Raw genomic sequence first — 22,458 nt, 5'->3', positions numbered from 1 at the left:
GGCTCGTCCTTAGACCCTGCATCTGCCTCCTGATTTTGTACCTCGATATATCTGATACCCTGTTGCCGAACCCTGCCTGTACTTTAGACTCCGCCTCTGCCTTCTGAATCTGTACTTTATCTGTCCGTGTGTTTACAACCTGGCTTGTCCGACCTCGAGAACCGACCTTACTGTTAGAGGCGGTTCCCAGTCCTGGTAGTGACACTCCCTCTTGAGTGTCACTCTCGTCCAGTCATTCCTTCTCTCAGCCTGACTCCTCCTCCCGAGAGAGTCCAGAAGGAATTGTGCAGGACTCCTCACTGCTTTGAGGCCAGTCCTCTTTATATTACTGTTTGCACCAAACACTCTTACTTTTCTCCGGTGACCAGAGGTTAGCTTATATATCTGATTATCGGTGATACTGCAGATCATCTATAATTTGGTATATATCTGTATTCCCTGTGATACTGCAGATCACTGGTAATCAGATCCTCTCTCTGTGTTACACCGATCGTTACAGAACGCCAGACCCAAAAACAAGATGGACGCACACGCTGATCCTCTGGGTGTACTTGCCACTTCGGTGGACAATATAAATAAAGTACTGGGCACCCACAGAACGCTTATTGATGCTCTATCGGGGTCCGTGCAAACCCTCCAGACATCAGTAGATCATGTGCGAGCCTCTTCTAGTTCTGACATACGTATGCCGGTACCTGAATGGTTTTCTGGTCACAGATTTGACTTCCGAAATTTTAGGAGTAGAGTGTTGTCCTATTTTGAGCTGAGACCCCAGTCTTCAGGAACGGAGACCCAGAGGGTCACATTTATTAAGACTCTATTGTCAGGCGATTCTCAGACATGGGCGTACAGTTTGCCCACTGAGGACACCGCCCTTACCTCCGTAGAGGAATTCTTTAAAGCCATGGCGGTAATTTACGACGACCCGGACCTTGCCGCGACCTCTGAGCGGAAGCTCAAGCTTTTGCGGCAAGGCAAAGGTCCGGTCGAAGATTATGCGGCTGAATTTAGAAGGTGGTCAGTCACGGCCAGGTGGGACACCTATGCCCTGTTGGATTGCTTTCTGTCTGGTTTGTCAGATGAGGTCTCCGACTTGATGTTGAGTCAGCCCGAGCCCAAAACAGTCGATGAGGCCATCTCATCGGCCATTCGAATCGACCGCAGGCTACGCCATCAGAGACAGACTAGGGGCAGTCAGTGACATCTTACGCGGCACCTTCCGCTGCACCCCTAGTAACTCCATCTCTAAACTGACCCAGGTGGAGCGAAGACGGAGAATTACTGAACAACTATGTCTGTATTGGGCTGAAGGAAGGCATAGGGTGAAAAACTGCCCTAATAAGCCGGGAAACGCTACCACCTAGGAGTTGTAGGAGGTAACACCCTAGGCGCCCGACTCATACCCCTAGAAGAAAAACGGTTGTTTTTTCCCTGTACTGTTACATGGGAGGATAAGAGGATAAGACCGAGGCCACGGAAGCCTTTATTGATTCAGGCTCCGCGGCTAATTTTATGAACATTGAGTTTGCTAAGAGATTGGAAATTCCGCTCACAGCCGTGGAACCACCCGTTCAAGTTACGGCAGTGGATGATTCTCCTCTGCAGAGGAATAATCCGCTGTCCCAGACACCAGAGGTAGGAATCACTGTGGGGGTTTTGCATTGGGAAAAATTACAGTTTTTTGTGTTACATATGTCTACGTCCACCATTATACTTGGTATGCCATGGCTATGCCTTCACTCCCCGCACATTGATTGGGCCACCGGCCAATTAATTTCCTGGTCAGATCATTGTTTTCAACAATGTTTAGGGAAGGTGACTTTGGGCCAAACCAGGATTCAGGTGGAGGGGGTTCCAGAGCAGTATTTAGAGTATTCTGACGTATTTTGTCCCAAGGCAGCAGACAAGTTACCCCCACATCGCCCTTTCGACTTTCCCATCGATCTCCGTTCAGGTTGTATGCCCCCCCCGGGGCCATTTGTACAATTTATCTGGGCCCGAAAAAGTGGCCATGCAGGAATACATCCGTGAAAATTTGGCCAAGGGTTTCATTCGCCGGTCCCGGCCAGCAGCTGGGGCAGGTTTCTTTTTTGTTAAGAAAAAAGACGGAGGCCTGCGGCCCTGCATTGATTACCGGGGCCTGAATAAGATTACGGTGAAGAATCGCTATCCGCTGCCCCTGATAGACGACTTATTCACACAGGTCACCAATGCTAAAGTCTTTTCGAAATTAGACTTACGGGGTGCGTACAACCTGATACGTATAAGAAAGGGCGATGAGTGGAAAACGGCCTTTAATACACCCGACGGGCATTACGAATACCTGGTGATGCCCTTCGGGTTATGTAATGCCCTAGCCGTTTTCCAAGAACTCATCAATGAGGTCTTCAGGAAAGTGTTGGGGAGATTCGTTCTAGTATATCTAGATGATATACTTATTTTCTCCAACAACCTCTCTGAGCATAGGTCGCATGTAAAATTTGTATTGGATAAACTGAGGCGGAACTCATTGTACGCCAAACTGGAGAAATGTATCTTCGAAGTAACCTCTGTCACCTTTCTGGGATACATTATCTCCACCTCAGGCCTGTCCATGGACCCTGCCAAGGTTTCCGCGGTTCTAGAATGGCCTCAGCCGGTTGGGTTAAGGTCGCTTCAGCGGTTTTTAGGCTTCGCAAATTACTACAGAAGGTTCATTAAAGGGTACTCCATGGTCATTGCACCCCTCACCAGTCTCACCAAGAAAGGGGCAGATACCACTCATTGGTCTCATGAAGCTCTTCAGGCATTCGCCACCCTGAAGGATCTCTTTTGCTCTGCACCAATCCTTAGACACGTGGATACCTCATTCCATTTCATTGTTGAGGTGGACGCCTCGGAGGTCGGGGTGGGGGCTGTGCTGTCTCAGCGGTCAGGCTTGCAGGGTCAGATGCACCCATGTGCCTACTTCTCTCGTAGGCTCTCTTCAGCAGAGAGAAACTACGATATAGGCAACAGGGAGCTCCTAGCCATTAAATTGGCTTTTGAAGAGTGGCGACATTGGTTAGAGGGGGCAGAACATATGATCACAGTTTACACTGATCACAAGAACCTGGAATACATCGAGGGGGCTAAGAGGTTGAGCCCCCGTCAGGCTCGATGGTCTTTGTTTTTCTCTCGATTCAGGTTTATTATTACGTATACTCCGGGGAGCAAAAATGTTAAGGCAGATGCGTTGTCCAGGTGCTTTGAGCCAGAGACAGCACAGCCCTCCGTCCCTGAGACTATTGTTCCGCGGAAATTAGTGCTGGCTGCAACTGATACTTGGGAAGACTGGAAGGAGACTTTAAGTCCCTTTCAGCAGGATATCCCGGAAGGGAAGCCTGAAGGGGTTATGTTCATCCCTCTGCCCTTCCGTCTCCAGATCTTAGAGATGTTCCATGCGCACAAGAATGCTGGACATCCCAGAGCAGCCAGAACACAAGATCTTGTGGCCAGGTGTGCCTGGTGGCCTTCCCTGTCAGCAGATTGCAAGGAGTTTGTTAGGGAATATGCAATATGTGCTAAAAGCAAACCCCCCGGCTGGCACCTGTCGGTACTTTGCAGCCTTTGCCCGCCCCGAGTGAACCGTGGACCCATGTGTCCATGGATTTTGTGGGTGAGCTCCCCAGGTCTGAAGGCATGTCGGTCATCTGGGTGGTAGTCAACCGCTTCAGCAAGATGGCCCATTTCGTGCCCTTGAAAGGACTCCCCTCGGCCCAGGAATTGGCCGACTTATTCATCGTCCACATTTTCCGGCTGCATGGCATTCCCGGAAAACATAGTGTCAGATCGGGGAGTCCAATTCGTCTCTAGATTCTGGAGGGCATTTTGCCACCAAATGGGCATGAAGCTGTCTTTCTCGTCAGGCTACCACCCACAGACAAATGGGCAGACTGAACGGATCAATCAATCTTTGGAACAGTTTTTAAGATGTTACGTTGCGGAGGCACAGAATGACTGGGTGAAATTTCTGCCCTTCGCAGAATTCGCACAAAATAATTTGAAGAGCTCTTCTTCTGGATTTTCTCCGTTCCAGATAGTGACAGGGAAATCGCCCAAGTTCTCCCCATTGCCAGTGGCCTCCACTCCGTTTCCAGCTCTGGAGGCCTGGCAGAGGTCATTTAAAGACACTTGGTGGACGGTGAAAAATAATTTGGAAAAGGCATTTCAGAATCAAAAGGGTCAAGCTGACAAGAGACGTTCTTTGGAGTGGAGGTTCCAGCCAAGAGACTTGGTTTGGGTGTCCAAACGTCACTTGACCCTGAGACAACCCTCAGACAAGCTTGGTCCCAGGTTTGTGGGTCCGTTCCCGGTAGCGAAAAAGATCAACAACGTTACTTACACCGTTGATCTTCCCGCCAGCATGCGTGGGGTAAGGTCCTTTCACGTATCCCTGCTCAAGCCAGCAGTCCATGTGGGTCCTACTCCCCCTCCTCCTGTCATGGTGGATAGTCGACCTGAGTTTGAAGTAGAGAAAATTTTAGACTCACGCATAGTGCAGAACTCGGTACAATATCTGGTGCACTGGAAGGGGTATGGTATTAAGGAAAGAATGTGGGTACCTGAGGGCCACATGCATGCTGATGATTTGAAGAGGGAGTTTCACACGATACATCCAGAAAAGCCTAGAAGTAGCTGTCCGGAGTCCACTCCTCGGGGGGGTACTGTGAGGAATCGCGGGGAAGCAGCCGCCTCTTCTCGGCGTGAGGCGGCTGCTTCCGTGAAGGGCATGGTGGAGCGCGGAAGTACAGCCGCCTCTACTCAGTGTGAGGCGGCTGCTTCCATGAAGGGCATAGCGGAACGCGGAGTTAGCACGCATGGCTCTGTCGCGGATACACCACAGAGCGGTGCTGGTATGGCTGGGACTCATAGTCCTCCTAGGTTCAGAATGACGCGCGTGCGCGCGGAGAGGTAGAACTTATATGGCAGCCAGAAAGAGGTCAGCTGGCCTGGTCGGTCAGCTGACGACTCTGCTCCTTCCCATTGGTCCAGCCAGGGGCGTAGCAATAGGGGGTGCAGAGGTAGCAACCGCATCGGGGCCCTTGGGCCAGAGGGGCCCCGAAGGGCTCTCCCTGAACTTCAGTATTAGCTCTATATTGGTCCTGTGCTCATAAGAATCACTTCTATAGATACTTTGAATAGTGGTAATCATTAACAAGCTGTTCCCCATTCCCTTTTTGCACCTCTGACACTGTAGTTGCCATTGGCAGGTTTTGGTGCACCACATCAATTGTTATGTATAGAGTGCTTGAGGGGCCCCATTGTAAAACTTGCATCGGGGCCCACAGCTCCTTAGCTACCCACTGGGTCCAGCACTTAGGGAGGTGCTGGAGAAATGTCTGTGTATATATACTGCCGGCTGTTCAGTTGCTGGTTGTCTGGCGTTGCGATCACAACATGGTAGCGCTCAGACCTGAGTCAGATCCTAAAGTGTGCCGGGACCAGCTGGAGCTGTAATCCTACACTTAGCTAGATTCTGTTGATAGTTTAAAGTACTAGTTTGATTGTGATTATCTGTTATGACTCTTTGCTTGCCTGACTATCCTGCTGAACTCTGATCCTGTACCTTGCTTTTCTGATACTCTGTTGCCAAACCCCGGCTCGTCCTTAGACCCTGCATCTGCCTCCTGATTTTGTACCTCGATATATCTGATACCCTGTTGCCGAACCCTGCCTGTACTTTAGACTCCGCCTCTGCCTTCTGAATCTGTACTTTATCTGTCCGTGTGTTTACAACCTGGCTTGTCCGACCTCGAGAACCGACCTTACTGTTAGAGGCGGTTCCCAGTCCTGGTAGTGACACTCCCTCTTGAGTGTCACTCTCGTCCAGTCGTTCCTTCTCTCAGCCTGACTCCTCCTCCCGAGAGAGTCCAGAAGGAATTGTGCAGGACTCCTCACTGCTTTGAGGCCAGTCCTCTTTATATTACTGTTTGCACCAAACACTCTTACATTTCTCCGGTGACCAGAGGTTAGCTTATATATCTGATTATTGGTGATACTGCAGATCATCTATAATTTGGTATATATCTGTATTCCCTGTGATACTGCAGATCACTGGTAATCAGATCTTCTCTCTGTGTTACACCGATCGTTACACCAGGGTTTGAATCCTGGTTGGGGTCAGTACCTATTCAGTAAGAAGTCCTTGGGCAAGAATCCCTACCATTGCAGGGTAGCCTTGTGAGCGCTTTTAGTCCGACAGGAGAAAACAAATGTCACAATTATTATTGTGTGTGTTTTCTCGATGTGCTCCATATTGCTTTCGGAACATAAAAACATATTAGAAAGGTCACCTGATTTATCCAGGTGGGGACATTAGAATGTGAGCTGTGTTATGGAACAGTGAGTGATATTGGTCAGTGTTCTTTGTAAAGAGCAGCAGAAAATGTGTCACCACTATCTACGCAAAATAAATAAATATATAAATAAGTACAAAGTAAACTATATCTATGCAACATGAAATAGTAAGGCACAGTCATCAGCAGCACTTTGGTTCAGCATGTTAATGGCATTGTGTGTCATTTGTTTGTGGCATCTATAGCAGTGTTGGGTACACGGCAGTGCTGTGAAATCTTTATGTAGTAGTCAGCAATTTGATTCACTGACTGTTGGTTAATATTTTATCTGCTTCTCCATAGAATGATTGACAAGAAATGAGCAGGACAGGAAGATAGCTTGTCAACCTCACAAAAGGGTAATGTCCAGTAACGTCAAAAGAGAATATGTGCTGTAGCCTAGGTCTGACAGATTGAAGAAGGTCCCGTAGTCTTTTCCATACCACAAAGGAAAACTGCTATCAACAGCTTTACATGGCTCCATTCTACGCTTCAAAACCCCATATGTTTCAGATTACAAGAAATAGGTAAGTAGCCAGCAACAAGTCAAACTGAACAAAGGATGGTTTGAGTGAAATATTCTGAATAACCACTGACCCTAGGGAATCAAGAAAATAAGTCAAGTGAGCACAACTAATTCCACAGTAAAGGTCCATAACCACACCACAATTTTGCAGATTATTTTTTTGCGGCAAACAATTGTTTATCATATTGTGTAACACAGTTTAACAAAGAATCATTAAACAAAGTTTCATGCCGCAGGCCACCCACGGCGATTGTTCGTTTTTAAAGGACCACCATGTTAAGGTGCAGCGCGCATGCGGGAAACAACGTGAATACGATGAGGAAACCCTGGAATCCCAGTGAAATACTTCCTGTCCAGCAGTGAGTAGGTCACTAGGCGAGGGGCGTGCGTGGGACTGCGCTATGCATATTACCCTGTCGGCACACTCTGCCGCAGGTTCATATGAATTAAGTTTTTTGCATTGCGGTGCTATATGATAGGGCAGAGCATTGCAACGCAATGGCCATGTGTAAAACAGGCCTTAAAAGGTGGCCACTTTTTCCACTGGAGTTCTTGATACTGCAATGGGTATTATACTGTGAATCTTACATTTAACAGTTTAGCCATGTTGCATAGAAATAACATAAAAAACTATACTGTTTTTAGTCAAGTTTACTACTAAATCTTAAATGTTTACAAGTTCATGAATGCATGTTGTATATATTTTTTTTTACTGTACCTATACTTTTATTTAAAACAAACAAATTTAAATCTAGTAAACTCTTTGAATCTTCCACTGAACAGTTGGTCCCGTGGTACCAGCTATAACCAATATTTACCCTGCTTGTTCTGGTACCCCTGCTTCAAAGATGCAAAAATCTTAACTTTTTCTAGCTCTAACGTCTTCTGCACCACTTTACCGAGTACAGAATACTGTTGTAACGTGGGTACACTGCGCCACAACAACAGATCTCAGAATTTTTAGGGAGGTTGAGTTGAGTAACTGCCCATCATAGCTGTTATGGGTTGGTTTTTAACTACCAAACAACCACCTACCTTGACCAACTGTGTTTACAGTCTCACTGGTTTACAAATTCATGATTAAAGAGAACCTGTACTGAGTAAAAATATTTAAAATAAACAGATGAGGTAACTTCAAATGAACATTACATAGTTACCTTGCCAACAGTTCCTCTCAGAAGCTCACCATTTTCTTCTGACAATATTTTGTCAGATCTGAAATATATCAGTTGCTGTCAATAAAATATCAGTTGCTGTCAGTTATAGCTGATAGGACAACTGATGTACCAGGTAATGTCCATGTTTCCCTATGGTTCAAGTGGGCGATGTTACAGTTTAACTGTGTGCTGACCAGAAAGCTGTTATGGGTAATGGCCATTTTCAAAATGGAGGACGGAAAATTCCCTTGATCACAGTGAACAAATAGGATGCGGGACAGGAGAAAGACAATGAGGAGTAGACTACATGGAAGGTAAGTATGACTTGTGTATGCTTATTTTGGCTTTTCATTTTCATTTCAGGTTTTCTTTAAAGAGTAACTGTCAGGCTGCAGAAGCTAATTTAAACCTCTAGTCTCCTGTGTTAAACAGTTTAGAAGGAAGCCAAAAAGACATTACTGAAGATAAAGATCTATCTTACCTTTGATGTATGCTTATCAGCAAAGCTTAGAGCTAAGCTGGACGCAAGCCGCATAACATACTGCAAAGCATTCTGGGGCCCTCCCCTCGGCTGCTAAGGAGAAGACGGGATCAAGTTTCAGCAGCTTCTAAAACTCAGTCCAGCCACAGCACAGATAAATCTCCGGGCAGCGTACACTGCAGGATTCCGCTATTGTTCCTAGCCACATGGCTCATTAATATTCACTGCAAACTAGTGTTATTCAGTATGAGCTGTTCTGTGATCAGAAGCAGGCAGGACATGACGACACATTTGGCTTCACAAACATGGAACCTGCCATGAGCTGTCAGGAGCATCATTCTCTGCATATACTATATACAAATTCTGTGAAATCCAAACGTGGACAGTGAAATGCATATGTAATGTAAGTACAGCCAATCTTTAGCTACTGATATATGTGTTTATTTTCTCTGAGACCCTATACCTAACAGCTCCTCTTTAAGAGAAAATGTGTTTTGAAAAACTGCTAATTGTATGGATCAACTGATAGTGAGAATTATTATTAGTATTATTTTTTATTTATATAGTGCCAACTGTAGCACTGTACATGGTGCAAAACAAATATTGGGGGAACATATATACTTGAGAAGTGCAATACACTGTGTGATCATGACATTAGCAATATAAGGATAAATACATATTGTACATAGTTTTTTATGCGGTTTGAGATATCACTAAAATTGGTACATGTACATATGATAAATTACAGCAGCAAAGAAACAATAGGAGGAGGTCCCTGCCCTTGCGTGCTTACAATCTAAAGAAGCCTAAACCTTTCAGCCTCCAGGCCACCAGGTGCCATTTGGTTGGGCTAGAAATTTATCCTGACTAGGAAATCTTGAACTGAGTAAGACGTTTGGCAGGCACATTTTCTGTTGAGATAGGAGAGGATTACAATACCTCTTGGGCCAGCGTGGATTTATAGCTATTGTCGTGAAATTCTCTGTTTTAAGTCACCTGAGAAATCTGAAGGTTAGTGGGCTAGGAGGAAAGGTGTAAATTAGGGCCAACACTGCAGAAGGTCATCTGTCCCCATGGACAGCCTGCAGGAAACTTGGAAAACAATGCTTGAAGCTTGTGATTGTGACATGAGGCAAACAAACAAATGAATTTCCTGAAGACACTAACCGCAAACCCGTAGTTGAAAAATAGTTCAGTGACGAAGAGTTTGGGATTCTAGGAACATAGACTGCATTTTGATGTCAGAGGTTATTTTTCCAGCACTTTAGGGATACTAATTATTTTTATGACTTGAGATCTACGTGCCACTGTGTCATTACACTCATGTTGTTGTTCGATCTTAGGCAATCTGCTAGTTTCTTGAGATTTTGAGTGAAGAATAATAGAGCAAGATGAACTGCTCTCAACTCCAGATTGTTGGAGATTTTTGAGAAGGATTCCAAGAAGCTTGGGCCACCAAGTTGTGGCAAACTTTTCCCCAACCTGACTGTCTGGCATCTGTTAACAAGGTTATCTACTTGCTGGGGATAAGAGAAAAACCTTTCTGGAGGTTGGATGTTCTCATCCACCACTGCAGGGAGCACTTTGTGGCTATAAAAATATGGATAGGCTGCTTTACACCGAACTTGTTCCACAGAAGTGTAAAGCTCTGATGAAATATTGTGAGACGCTTATAGCCCCATTTGACCATTGGGATAGTCACTCCGAGCTCTAAAAATAAACAAAAATGGTACTCACCTGGGGCTTTCTGCAGCCCACCGTAGGGCGGGAGGTCCCCTAGCGTGGTCCTGGCTCCTGTCCCGGTCCCTCCGCCGCATACCGCACCACCGACACCCGGCCCGGGTGTCGGGCTCCCACTTCCTGAACGGGGGCGCTCTTCATCATTACGCCGGGCGCTGCGCGTCATCACGGTGGCCAGCGTGACAGTACTGCGCATGCGCGGTCAAATCGCGCGTGCGCAGTACTGTCACGCCGGCCGCCGTGATGGCACGCAGCGGCCGGCGTAATGGCAAAGAGCGTCCCCGTTCAGGAAGTGGGAGCTAGACACCCAGTGCAGGTGTCCCCGGTGCGGTATGCGGCGGACAGACCGGGAGAAGAGCCATGAGGACACCGTGGGACCTCCCGAACTACGGAGGGCTGAAGAAAGCCCTAGGTGAATACCATTTTCGTTTATTTTTAGAGGCCAGAGTCCCTTTAAAGAACTCCAAAGACATAAAGGCAATCCAGATTTCTGATGGTGCTTAAGTGTGCTCCTAGGCATATGAAGGATCTCATTGGCTGCAACTAGCCCTTTTATTAATTCTCCAACTACCCAAAGTCCTGTAGAAGTTGGAGAGCTCTCAATCTGTGTAGCCATAGAAGTGACTCTGACTGGGCTACAAGGAGAATATCATCAAATTCCTATTGCAAATCTGAGATACTTTTGAATTGGTCAATAGGCATGCGCAGCTATGCGTCTTGCAAATTGATGAAAAGCATAAAGTTTTTAGACTAGGTGGATAGAATGATCTGTAAAGATTTCATATTTAATTTTTTTTGACAGTACAAATTGGTTGAGTCTCTTAAAGCGGTATTGTCACCATAAAAATCAAATTTCAACACCAACTGGTCTGAGTGTATTAAGTGATAAAGATGCAAATCCTGCATTCAAAACTTGCAAAACTTTTTCTACTGTTATGGTTTGGAGTTATCACATACTTTATGAGTACTGGCCCTAGTGCCAAACAGTGCCAAAGAGTTGAATGCCGGGAGTTATTTTTATCTATAATATATTCCTCCTCTTCCATTCATTCCCCTGCCCAGCTTTCTTATCTGAAACACCTCTGCTCACTTGTGTTTACAAGCAAGGCTGAGGTGACTCAGGGATTGGAGGATAAAACAGTGTAGTTTCTAGTAAACACCTCAGTGGGAGTGTCTGAAGACTCTGGGAGGAAGTGTAACGATTGGTGTCAGCACGCAGAGAGAATCTGATTATTGGTGATCTGCAGTATCACCAAGAATGCTGATATATATCCGATTATTGATGATCTGCAGAATCACCGATAATACAGATATATTGCTAACCTCTGGACACCAATAGGTATGTGAGTGTTTGGTGTAACAGTAATACTTTGAGTGATGCACCTGCTGAGCAGGCAATATAACAGTAAAGAGACACTGCTCTGGGAGCACAGGAACCTTCCAGCAGCCTGAGGCTCTCCAAGGGGAGGAGTCAGGCTGGAGACAGGAAGGGCCAGAGAATGAGTGACACCTAAAGGTGGATGTCACTATCTGATCTGGAGACTATCTCTTAAGGGGAGAGATAGCTCTCGAGGTCGGGCACGCCGGGTCGGCAACACACTGACAGATAAAGTACAAAGACAGAAGGCTGATTCGGTATCCAAGTCAAGCAGGGTCTGGCAACGGAATATCAGATATGCGAGGTACCGAATCAGAAGACAGAGGAGTAGTCAGAAAAGCTATAAGTCATAACATATATCAAACAATGCCTATTCTGGGTGTGAGGTCCTTGGTCTCAGCACCCCGGAACTAGTCTGGAGAATATACAGATGATAATACAGTTCCCTAGACTGAGTGCGAGGTCCGTGGTCTCAGCACCCTGGAATTAGTCTGAAATATAACAGAGATGGTAGTACAGTTCCCTAAGCTGGGTGTGAGGTCCTTGGTCTCTACACCCCAGAACTAGTCTGAAATATAACAGAGATGGTAGTACAGTTCCCTAAGCTGGGTTTGAGGTCCTTGGTCTCTACACCCCGGAACTAGTCTGAAGGTAAAACACAGATGATAACACAGTTCCCTAAGCTGGGTGTGAAGTCATTGGTCTCTACACCCTGGAACTAGCTTAAGCATAAACAGAATACAATTCAAATAATCTGGCTAAGTGTGAAATCCCAGGTCCACCTGGTTCAAACACACTGAAGGATGTAACTAGGTTTGAGTGCTTTCACGTAGTGATCGCAACGGCAGACAACTTGCAAGTGACCAGCAGGGACTATATATGGAGTAGTGCTCTCCAGCACCACCCCTAATTGCTCAACCAATAGTATCCTGTTATGGAGTCAGCTGATCGGCCTGGTCAGCTGACTCTTCCTGCTTAGTATAAGAATTCTGCCTCTCAGCGCGGGCGCGTGTATTCCTAAGCCTATGTGCACTAACAGACTCAGCCACACCAGACACACGCTGCCGCGTGCAAACCGCCGCGCTGGACGCGGAACCAGCCGCCTTACTGTTGTTGCATGCGGCGGCTTTTCCGCGTTCTGCCCTGCTGCCAGACACACGCTTCTGCGTGCAAACCGCCGCACTGGAAGCGGAATCAGCCGCCTGCTCAGTAGCACATGAGGCGGCTTTTCCGCGATCTCTCACAGGAGGGCAGCTAATGAATACACAATGAGCAAGAGAAGGGAGGGGGCGGGGGAAACAAGAGTCAGGGAGGAAATGATGTCAGCATTAGCTTGGCAAGATGGCCACTGCCTAGAGTTGGATTTTCTGCTTTTCATTTATAAAATTCACAGGAATCATTACGTAGATAGCACAATACATCTGTTATGCAAGTAGAAGTAGTATTTATCTACTGATATATGTGTTTTTATTTTTAGGTTAGCATGGGTGTCGCTTGTTCTTTAAGGTCTGTGACTGGGTGGCAGTATCCAGACTTTTTCTTCACAAAAAAATAAAGTGAAGTACACAACCTCTAACTTCTTGGAAACTAGACCCTATCTGATCATGCCCTGATCTAGAGGTTTGGTAACATACAGAATTTGGTGGGATGTTTTGGAACCTTTATTGGAAATATGTTCAAAGAAGGAGACTTACAGCACCATGAGTGACCCGCCTGACAGTTGAGATTGCTCAAGGGAGTTTTTTATTTTCCACCCATACCTGCCAGAAAGACACCCTTCTACTCAGACATGAGTGGACAAATTTTCAGATTTTTTTCTGGAGTTTTCTTAGTAAAGAATGTGCTTTTGATTGCCTTCAACACAGAACTCCTCTTGTACTCACTTCCTGGCTTGTATGCCCCGGTATCCCAGAAATGAGATTGGAACTTTTTTAAAAAAAATCTTTGCCTCCAGGGTCTGTGCTCCTGAGGAATCATGACAGACTTCCCCCAGTGACCCTCTTGACGGCTTCTTCCATTCTGGGACAAAATAAGAAAGATCCATTACATGGATTGTTCATAAGTTCTGTTTTGATGCTATGTCGGCAGACCATGGTTTAAGCCAAAGTGCCCTCGATGGCTGCAGCTAGTATCAGATTGCACAACTTGATCAAAAGATCTTTCCCCATCTTCCCTGGTTGCTTATTGTGTAGTGTTTTAACTGGTTTTCCTGAAGTCACAGGATTTGTGCTCAGGTGTACTGTAACTGGCTATTATGCAGACAAGAGCAATGCTGTTTGGAGCACTGAGCTCTGCCACTAATACTGACAAATTTGTTGAGGTTTACCAGCAAGATATGGAAAACAAAAGAATGCTTTCTTAAAACAGAAAGAATTTGCGATAATTCAGGTTGGAGTTAGCTTCCAGATGTCTCCCAGAGCCTCACTGCTGAATATATGCAAATTAACCATTGTTGCCTTTAGAAGCTAAACACACCTCCAGATCTGCTGGAATGCAATGATGTGTCAGCTTGTTAATTTGTACAGAGCCTGATGAGGATCAACCAATCCGAAACAGTCTGTATGCATGTTGGATTATTATGGCTCTGTACAAATTAACAAAATGACACATCATTGCATTCCAGCAAATCTGGAGGTGTGTTTAGCTTCTTAGGGCAACAATGGTTAATTTGCATATATTCAGCAGTGATGCCCTGGGAGACATCTCAAGCTCATTCCAACCTAAATTATTGCAAATTATTTCTGTTTTAAGAAAGCAAACTTTTGTTTTCCATAGCATTTTGGTAAGAGGGTTTTAAGACCATTGTAGCCCTTTACACACTTCTAGCTCTGGTTCACCATGAGCTTGTTGGTTAGTCTGTACCAGCATGATAGAAACTGAGTATTGAAAAAATAAATCAATTAAATAACAGGACAACAACACTATCGATAGTTTGGAGTTGTCCATAAATAAAAAGCCAATTAAAACCAGTTTAAAATGTAGAGGTAATGTTGAAGAATAAGCTTGAACCAAGCGAGTGATCACGCGCAAACCTGCCTTTATCACACGGAGTAATGCTTTGCATGCGCAAAGCGGTGTGCGCGGCAGACCGCAAGGTAACTGCTGTGATAGCAGTTATCACGCTTCAGTGAATCAAGCCCAATGTATTTATTCTTAAAAGCGCTAGGAAAATCGCTTTACAAAGCGCTTTTTCAAGCGCTTAGCGATTTCCCTATACCTTCCATTGAGCCAAAGCGCTCAGAAAATGGTAGAGGCAGCACTTGTGGAAGCGGATCGTAATCGAACCGCTCATATATGGACACTCTCATAGGGAATCATTGCACAAGTGCTTTTAGGGCGATTTCTAAAATCGCCAGAGCTTAAAAAAATCTGCACAGGCTCATAGTGTGAACAAGCCCTTAAGCAGTATTTTGTTCTATGTGCCAATAATATTTTTTGTTAACTGCATAAAAAAAACTGAGCAAAATGTTACTTAGTTTTCTAACTGTTTGGTGTTTCCCTTTAGTAAAAATGAAGGGATGCATTAGCTTAAATGTATCTTAAGTAAGATGTTATATTAGATAGCTGTAATGCCTGTTGAGTCCATTGAGGATTGTAATCACCTCCTTTAAGTGTCATTACTGTCACAACTTAATAAATCACCAATATGAATGCGACCTAAGAATAACATCATAGCTAGCAAGACTGCTATAAGTAAATAGGTTTCCTGGTATGCATAGAGTTATTAGAGATATGTAAGCGTAAAGTGTTAGGGTTCATGGGAACAAGAGACAGCTGAGAGAAAGCAGAGACAGAGTGTGAGGCTACAATAGTCCTACTACAAGGCTGGAATCCCACCTGTGCACATCAGCTGTTCCCTCCCATAGCTTTTACTACGTAATCTTCCCATCCAGCATGACAGAAAGGACAGCAAGGTCAGGGCTATAATGTGAACATACATACATACAGAGCCAAAACAGACCACAGACAGGGATGAGCAAATATTAAATCCCTTACAAACAATGAGGACTCCCCCCCAAGCCATACTGAGTCAAGGTGCTGCATGTGTTCTCTAAAACTGGCACACTCCATGATGCCCCATGTGTGTGCATGTAAGCGTAATTATGACAGATGTAAAGTATCCTCAGATGCGATGGCCGTAAACAGATAAATTAATTTTGCGTGTGCTTGAGGAGGCTGGTGTTATGAAGCCTGCAGCAGAAGTGAGATTAATTAAATGAACCAGGATTTATGGAGGGACAGGAAAAATGAGGGAGAGGGAAGGAATCCGGTCCTGTTGTAAGATGGATGGAGTTTGTCACCAGAATGAAGCATTGTCTAGGTAAAAGACGCAAGACGATGTTGAGCATATTAACCCTCGGCTTCTGGACAAAATAATGATCAAATCCTGAATTTTCTTTATCCCTGAAGACTCTGTTACCATTCATTTAGAATTAACTTTCAAAGTAGAGGAAAGGTGGAGTATACCATTGTCTTACTTACATTTTCCTTTACAGGCCTGCAATTCAGATCCAGAGCTGTTAAGTGGGTTATGTAAAAATGACTGCTCCCACAGACATGAGTGAACCCAGTGATAAACGCCTACAATCATCTAGCAGAGCCATTGCTTCATTCACTAGCCCCTCCGTCTCCTCATCTAGGGCCCCATGCAATTGCTGAGCTCACCTTCATTAACTGCTGGCAAGATCTAAAATCTGATTACAAAACCATTCAACCATTCACTGTTGGAACTGTAGCTTCCAACCAACAATACGGAGAAAAATTACACAGCCCCCTCCCCAAAGTTGTTTTTAAGCCCTTGTACTGCATGCAGGCTAGTATAGCCCGGGTGGCTGAGCCTACCTATGTGGGGCTTTGCCATACTAGCCTATACCAGCCAGCATGGTACATGATATTTCTGAGGAATCCCATTGTATAGTGAGAAACCAATAGGAAACCCCAACAGTTCCTCCACTGTGTGACCTCAGCACAGGTGTGCGGGGGTCACGCATGATGCAAGGCGCAGATGCACTGCAGGTCACACAGTAGAGGAACTGTAACCAGGAAGTGCCAAGGAGGACGCTGTAACCCGGAAGGACAGCAGCTGTTTTGGATGACCAAAGCGAGACAGAGGAGGAGAAGTTAGCGCAACAGGGTCAGGTCAGGTATTTCATGGGTTAGTTAGTTAGTTAGTTAGTGTAGTGTAGTTGGTGGTGGCAGCAAGGGTTAGTGAAGTGTAGTATAGTTGGTGGTGGCAGCAGGGGATAGTGAAGTATAGTGTAGTTGGTGGTGGCAGCAGGGGTTAGTGAAGTGTACTGTAGTTGGTGGTGGCAGCAGGGGTTAGTGAAGTGTAGTGTAGTTGGTGGTGGCAGCAGGGGTTAGTGAAGTGCAGTGTAGTTGGAGGTGGCAGCAGGTGCTAGTGAAGTATTGTGTAGTTGGTGGTGGCAGCAGGGGTTAGTGAAGTCTACTGTAGTTGGTGGTGGCAGCAGGGGTTAGTGAAGTGTAGTGTAGTTGGTGGTGGCAGCAGGGGTTAGTGAAGTGCAGTGTAGTTGGTGGTGGCAGCAGGGGTTAGTGAAGTGTAGTGTAGTTGGTGGTGGCAGCAGGGGCTAGTGAAGTGTAGTGTAGTTGGTGGTGGCAGCATGAGTTAGTGAAGTGTAGTGTAGTTGGTGGTGGCAGCAGGGGCTAGTGAAGTGTAGTGTAGTTGGTGGTGGCAGCAGGGGTTAGTGAAGTGTAGTGTAGTTGGTGGTGGCAGCAGGGGCTAGTGAAGTGTAGTGTAGTTGGTGGTGGCAGCAGGGGTTAGTGAAGTGTACTGTAGTTGGTGGTGGCAGCAGGGACTAGTGAAGTGTAGTGTAGTTGGTGGTGGCAGCAGGAGTTAGTGAAGTGTAGTGTAGTTGGTGGTGGCAGCAGGGGCTAGTGAAGTGTAGTGTAGTTGGTGGTGGCAGCAGGGGTTAGTGAAGTGTACTGTAGTTGGTGGTGGCAGCAGGAGTTAGTGAAGTGTAGTGTAGTTGGTGGTGGCAGCAGGGGATAGTGAAGTGTAGTGTAGTTGGTGGTGGCAGCAGGGGTTAGTAAAGTGTAGTGTAGTTGGTGGTGGCAGCAGGGGTTAGTGAAGTGCAGTGTAGTTGGTGGTGGCAGCAGGGGTTAGTGAAGTGCAGTGTAGTTGGAGGTGGCAGCAGGTGCTAGTGAAGTGTAGTGTAGTTGGTGGTGGCTCCTGCAGCCTTACAGTCCAGAACTTTATTAAGGTCCGCTTTGCAAATAAAAACACATACACTTACAATTTCAAAAAGAAACTTTCCCACTGACATTGGTATTACTACAACCACTTGCTTGAAGAGATATACTCCTGGCTGTCACACATATACCACACACCCTGTTTGGAGTTTTTGCGTGATCAATTTACCATATATTATAGATTACAGACTAATACAGGAATCTATAGTTATTTTAAAAAATGATAGCGCATTGTAAATAGTAAAGGTGCTGGGACTGGGGTCTCACGAGATTACTCAAAGGTTAAGGCCCGGTTCACATTAGCGGTCGCCATCCGGAATCGCCGTGCCGGAGCCGGACCGCATGCGGAACGGACGGAACGGACGCACGGCATAGCAATGAAAGTCTATGCGTCCGTTTCGTCCGGACCGGAGCCGGACCGGATCCGGCATAGGATCCAACATGCGCTATTTTTTGGTCCGGCTCCTCCGGCAGGCGTATCCGGAGCGGAGCCGGACTGTTGCATCCGGCCAATACAAACCAATGAGAACCGGAGAGCGCACAACACACTGGCTATAAAAACCGAACGTTCTACCTCACTTCCTATGCTTTTTCTATGGTATAGTGGCCATTTTGGATGGGGACCACATGGGCCCAGCGTTCACAGAGTGGAGCAGCAGCGATTTCATGCTGGAGCTCTTTGGCAGCAACATGTCTGATGATATGTCTGATAACGAGGAGGTGAGGCCCTACACAGCAGAAGACCTCATCCTACAGGTGCAGCAGATACCAGCCCTGTGGGACAAGGGGGATGCGGACCACAGCAACGTAAAAAAATGCAGAGGCCTGTGGAAAAAAATTGCCAAGCTGTACGTGGAGGGCTTTGAAAACTTGAGCAAGAGACAGCAAGCCACAGAGGGTATGGTGACTAGAAGTGTTTGGGGGGGCTTGTGGTTTTGTTTGCTTGTGATGTATTCCACTTTTGCTATTGATTTGTGTCACCCACGTGTTGCCCATCCACCCGTGGCCCACCCACCTGTTCCCCACCCACCTGTACCCCACCTGTGATGTATCCCACCCACCTGTGATGTATCCCACCCACCTGTACCCCACCTGTGATGTATCCCACCCACCTGTACCCCACCTGTGATGTATCCCACCCACCTGTGATGTATCCCACCCACCTGTACCCTACCTGTGATGTATCCCACCCACCTGTGATGTATCCCACCCACCTGTACCCCACCTGTGATGTATCCCACCCACCTGTACCCCACCTGTGATGTATCCCACCCACCTGTGATGTATCCCACCCACCTGTACCCCACCTGTGATGTATCCCACCCACCTGTGATGTATCCCACCCACCTGTACCCCACCTGTGATGTATCCCACCCACCTGTGATGTATCCCACCCACCTGTTGTATCCCACCCACCTGTGATGTATCCCACCCACCTGTACCCCACCTGTGATGTATCCCACCCACCTGTGATGTATCCCACCCACCTGTGATGTATCCCACCCACCTGTACCCCACCTGTGATGTATCCCACCCACCTGTGATGTATCCCACCCACCTGTGATGTATCCCACCCACCTGTACCCCACCTGTGATGTATCCCACCCACCTGTGATGTACCCCACCTGTGCACATAAAACATACACAATGACCAATTATTAAACAACAATTTATTTTAAAAAATTAACACATTTTAAATCACTTAAAAACTTTAAACTACAAAATATACACATTTCAACAAAACATATAAAAAACCAAACATTCACCCTCGTCCTGGTGGTGTGTTAAAATAAAGTCTCAGTCGGTCCCTGTTCCGCAGTGACACTACCCTTGGCCTGGTTGCATACCTCCTCAGGGGCATTAGTGGCAGCACATTCGGGGGTTCCGGAGTCTCTCTTTCCTCCTGCCGCACAAAGTTGTGGAGGATGCATGCTGCCTTCACCACGACAACTGCGTTGGCCGGTTTCAGCAGCATGGGCGTGTGGAACACCCTCCACTTTGACACCAGGATCCCAAATGTGCACTCCACCATTCTCCTTGCACGGCTCAACCGAGCATTGAAGTGTAGCTGGCTGGCATCAAGTCCCCTGTCTGGGTACGGTCGCATTACATGGTCAGACAGGGCGAAGGCCTCGTCCCCCACAAACACATAGGGGTAGGCCGGTGCCCTTGTCCCAGGCCAGGGTCTGTCACGGGGGAGACGCAGTCTGCCTTCCTCCATCAGCCGGCAAAGGGTCGTACGCTGGAAGATTCCAGAGTCATTGGAACTACCGTACGACCCCACATCCACGTACACAAACTTGTAGTCCGCATCTGCCACTGCCATTAGAACAATGCTAAAGTATTTTTTATAGTTGAAATAATGGCTGCCACTCCCCACGGGTTTCTGAATCCGGATGTGTTTCCCATCCAGTGCGCCAACACAATTAGGAAACTTGCACTCGGTCCAGAAGCCCTGGGCGATCTCCTCCCATTTCTTGGTGTCTGGCACTGGCATGTATCTGGCCCTCAGTCGCGTCCAAATGATCCTCGAAGTCCTCACGACGATGCCTGCCACCGTGCTCTTCCCAATACGAAATGTCACATGGAGCGATGTATATGTTTGTCCAGTTGCCATGTACCTACAAGAGAAATAATCAAAATCAATTTTTCATGTCGTTACAGGAGAAAGGTTCAAGACAAGGTGGCACAATATCCGGGATGCCTACGTAAAATTTATATGCAGGAAAGCAATTGCCGAAAGAAGTGGCAGTGGCGGCGGAAAGCGCACAAAGGAATACCAATTCGCCAAGCAATTAACTTTCATAAATGCAAGCGTGGAACCTAGACAGTAAGTACCACTACTGTGGGCAGGAACTGAGAACTCATTGTACCAGACAACTACCATGACTTCGGCCATGTATTGCTAAAACTTGCCTCAATTCCAATGGCTTTAGCAAACTTTTCTCAAATGCTTTATCAAACGTTTGCTACAAACGGTTGATAAAGTGTTTGATAAGTGTTTGCTAGCTCTGTGAATTGACGCCACATATTGTTTTTATCTACAGGACTGAAGACAATTTGGAGCAAGAGGAACCGAAGGAGGAGGCACGCTTCAGCAGTGAGGAGAGCTTGGTGGATGATGAGGTCACCGATGTGACATATTGCCCCGAGGAGAGGAGTAGGAGGGAGTCCTTCCCTGTCGAATCTCTCGACATTGAGGTTGACTTGGGCGAAGAAAGCTGTGATTTGGAGGTTGCAGGACCGAGTGTGGCAGAAGCTGCACCTCCACAATCGACCGGTATGGAAGCTCCAGGGGACCAAGAGCAAAGAGAGGAGCACAGAGAGACTGCAGCACAACCAGCGCGCAGGGCAACCCCTACGCAAGCCAGAGGACGGGAAGATGCTACCACCCCACCACTGAGGCGTCGAGGTGCCCTCCCCCCAACAAGAAGAGAGACAGAATCCGAGATGTCCGGGGCTGTCTCCGGACTTCTCGGGATTCTGCAGAGCCACCAAACTCTCATAACCCGGCAGTTGTAAGATGGGGACAGGGGCCATATCATGGAGCAGTACAAGGCCCACATCAGTTCACTGCAATGTGAGCTCGAAGCTGTACATGGGCACTACAGGGACGAGCTTAAAATGATGCATGAGATGCACAGAGGAGAAATCGACCAACTGCGTGCGCAGCATCATCAGTCGGTGGGCCAGCTGCAGAACATGATGCAGCAAATGCATCAACAAAGTAAGGAACTGCTGAAATTGCAGGCACACCCGTGTTTTCACACTGTGATGTCTCTACTACCGTATTTGGAAAAGGTGCCTTCCCAAAACATGATGGCGTGCCATTCAACTTTGCTGGAGGCGATCAAACAACACATGGACACGCCATTGCTCCAACCACCATTTTTTAGACCCCCACAACCTACAGTGGTGCCCCCCTGGCAATCTTCATCACAGATGTACACTGGCTACAGAGGCAGTCAATACGGACCGCCGCTGTCAGGGTCCAGCTCATCCACGACCAGCACCCAAGAAAGTCCGGATTTCCAGGCAGCAACTCCCACCTTCTCTAGTAGTGGTGTCGATACAATTTGAAAAAAACAGTCGTATTGTTCCTGGACATGCTCCTCTGAATCCCTCCGAACCTCGGAGGAAGGTTACCATCCCAGGGCTTTTTAGCCGAACCTTTTCCCTACCCCATCTCCTTCAACCAAGGTTCAGAGGGGTTCAGATGACTATGTCAGGGTACTTTTGTTTTTGCTGGACTTGAACTTTAGGGCCTGGTGTCCCCGAAAGACACTACCTGGGTCACAACCTTGTGCCTGTTGCACTGCACCTGTAGTCCTGCACCTGTGCCTTTGGTTCCTCTTGCTCCTTACTTTGTTGTTGTTCCTAATCACTTGCACAAGACCCTTGGAACCATGGATGAAGGACACCTTGACTGGTCGGTGAGAGGCCTAGCCTTTTCACTGACCTGTGTCCTTGATCCATGGCTCCGAGGGTCATGTGCCAGTGGTTAGGTTTTGGAAGCACTAATTTAGGGCCTGGTGTCCCCGAAAGACACTACCTGGATCACAACCTTGTGCCTGTTGCACTAGACCTGTAGTCCTGCACCTCTGCCGTCGGTT

General features: G+C 46.8%; 2 long non-coding RNA genes across 4 annotated transcripts in view; one reads left to right on the top strand and one right to left on the bottom strand.

Annotated features, from left to right (window-relative positions):
- Positions 1–22,458, bottom strand: part of LOC137542007 (uncharacterized) — a 256,415-nt gene that overhangs the window by 183,578 nt on the left and 50,379 nt on the right. The window lies entirely within an intron of this gene.
- The window catches only part of LOC137542006 (uncharacterized), a 213,966-nt gene that overhangs the window by 167,566 nt on the left and 23,942 nt on the right, over positions 1–22,458 (top strand). For both annotated transcript variants that reach the window (XR_011025324.1, XR_011025323.1), the window contains one exon: positions 6,660–6,883. This is a non-coding gene — a long non-coding RNA (uncharacterized lncRNA). The remainder of the gene's footprint in view (positions 1–6,659; positions 6,884–22,458) is intronic.

Source organism: Hyperolius riggenbachi, chromosome 12 (genome assembly GCF_040937935.1).
Source record: "Hyperolius riggenbachi isolate aHypRig1 chromosome 12, aHypRig1.pri, whole genome shotgun sequence".
NCBI lineage: Eukaryota > Metazoa > Chordata > Amphibia > Anura > Hyperoliidae > Hyperolius > Hyperolius riggenbachi.
Note: the sequence above shows the minus strand (reverse complement) of the source record. Positions and strands in the feature narration are given on the sequence as shown.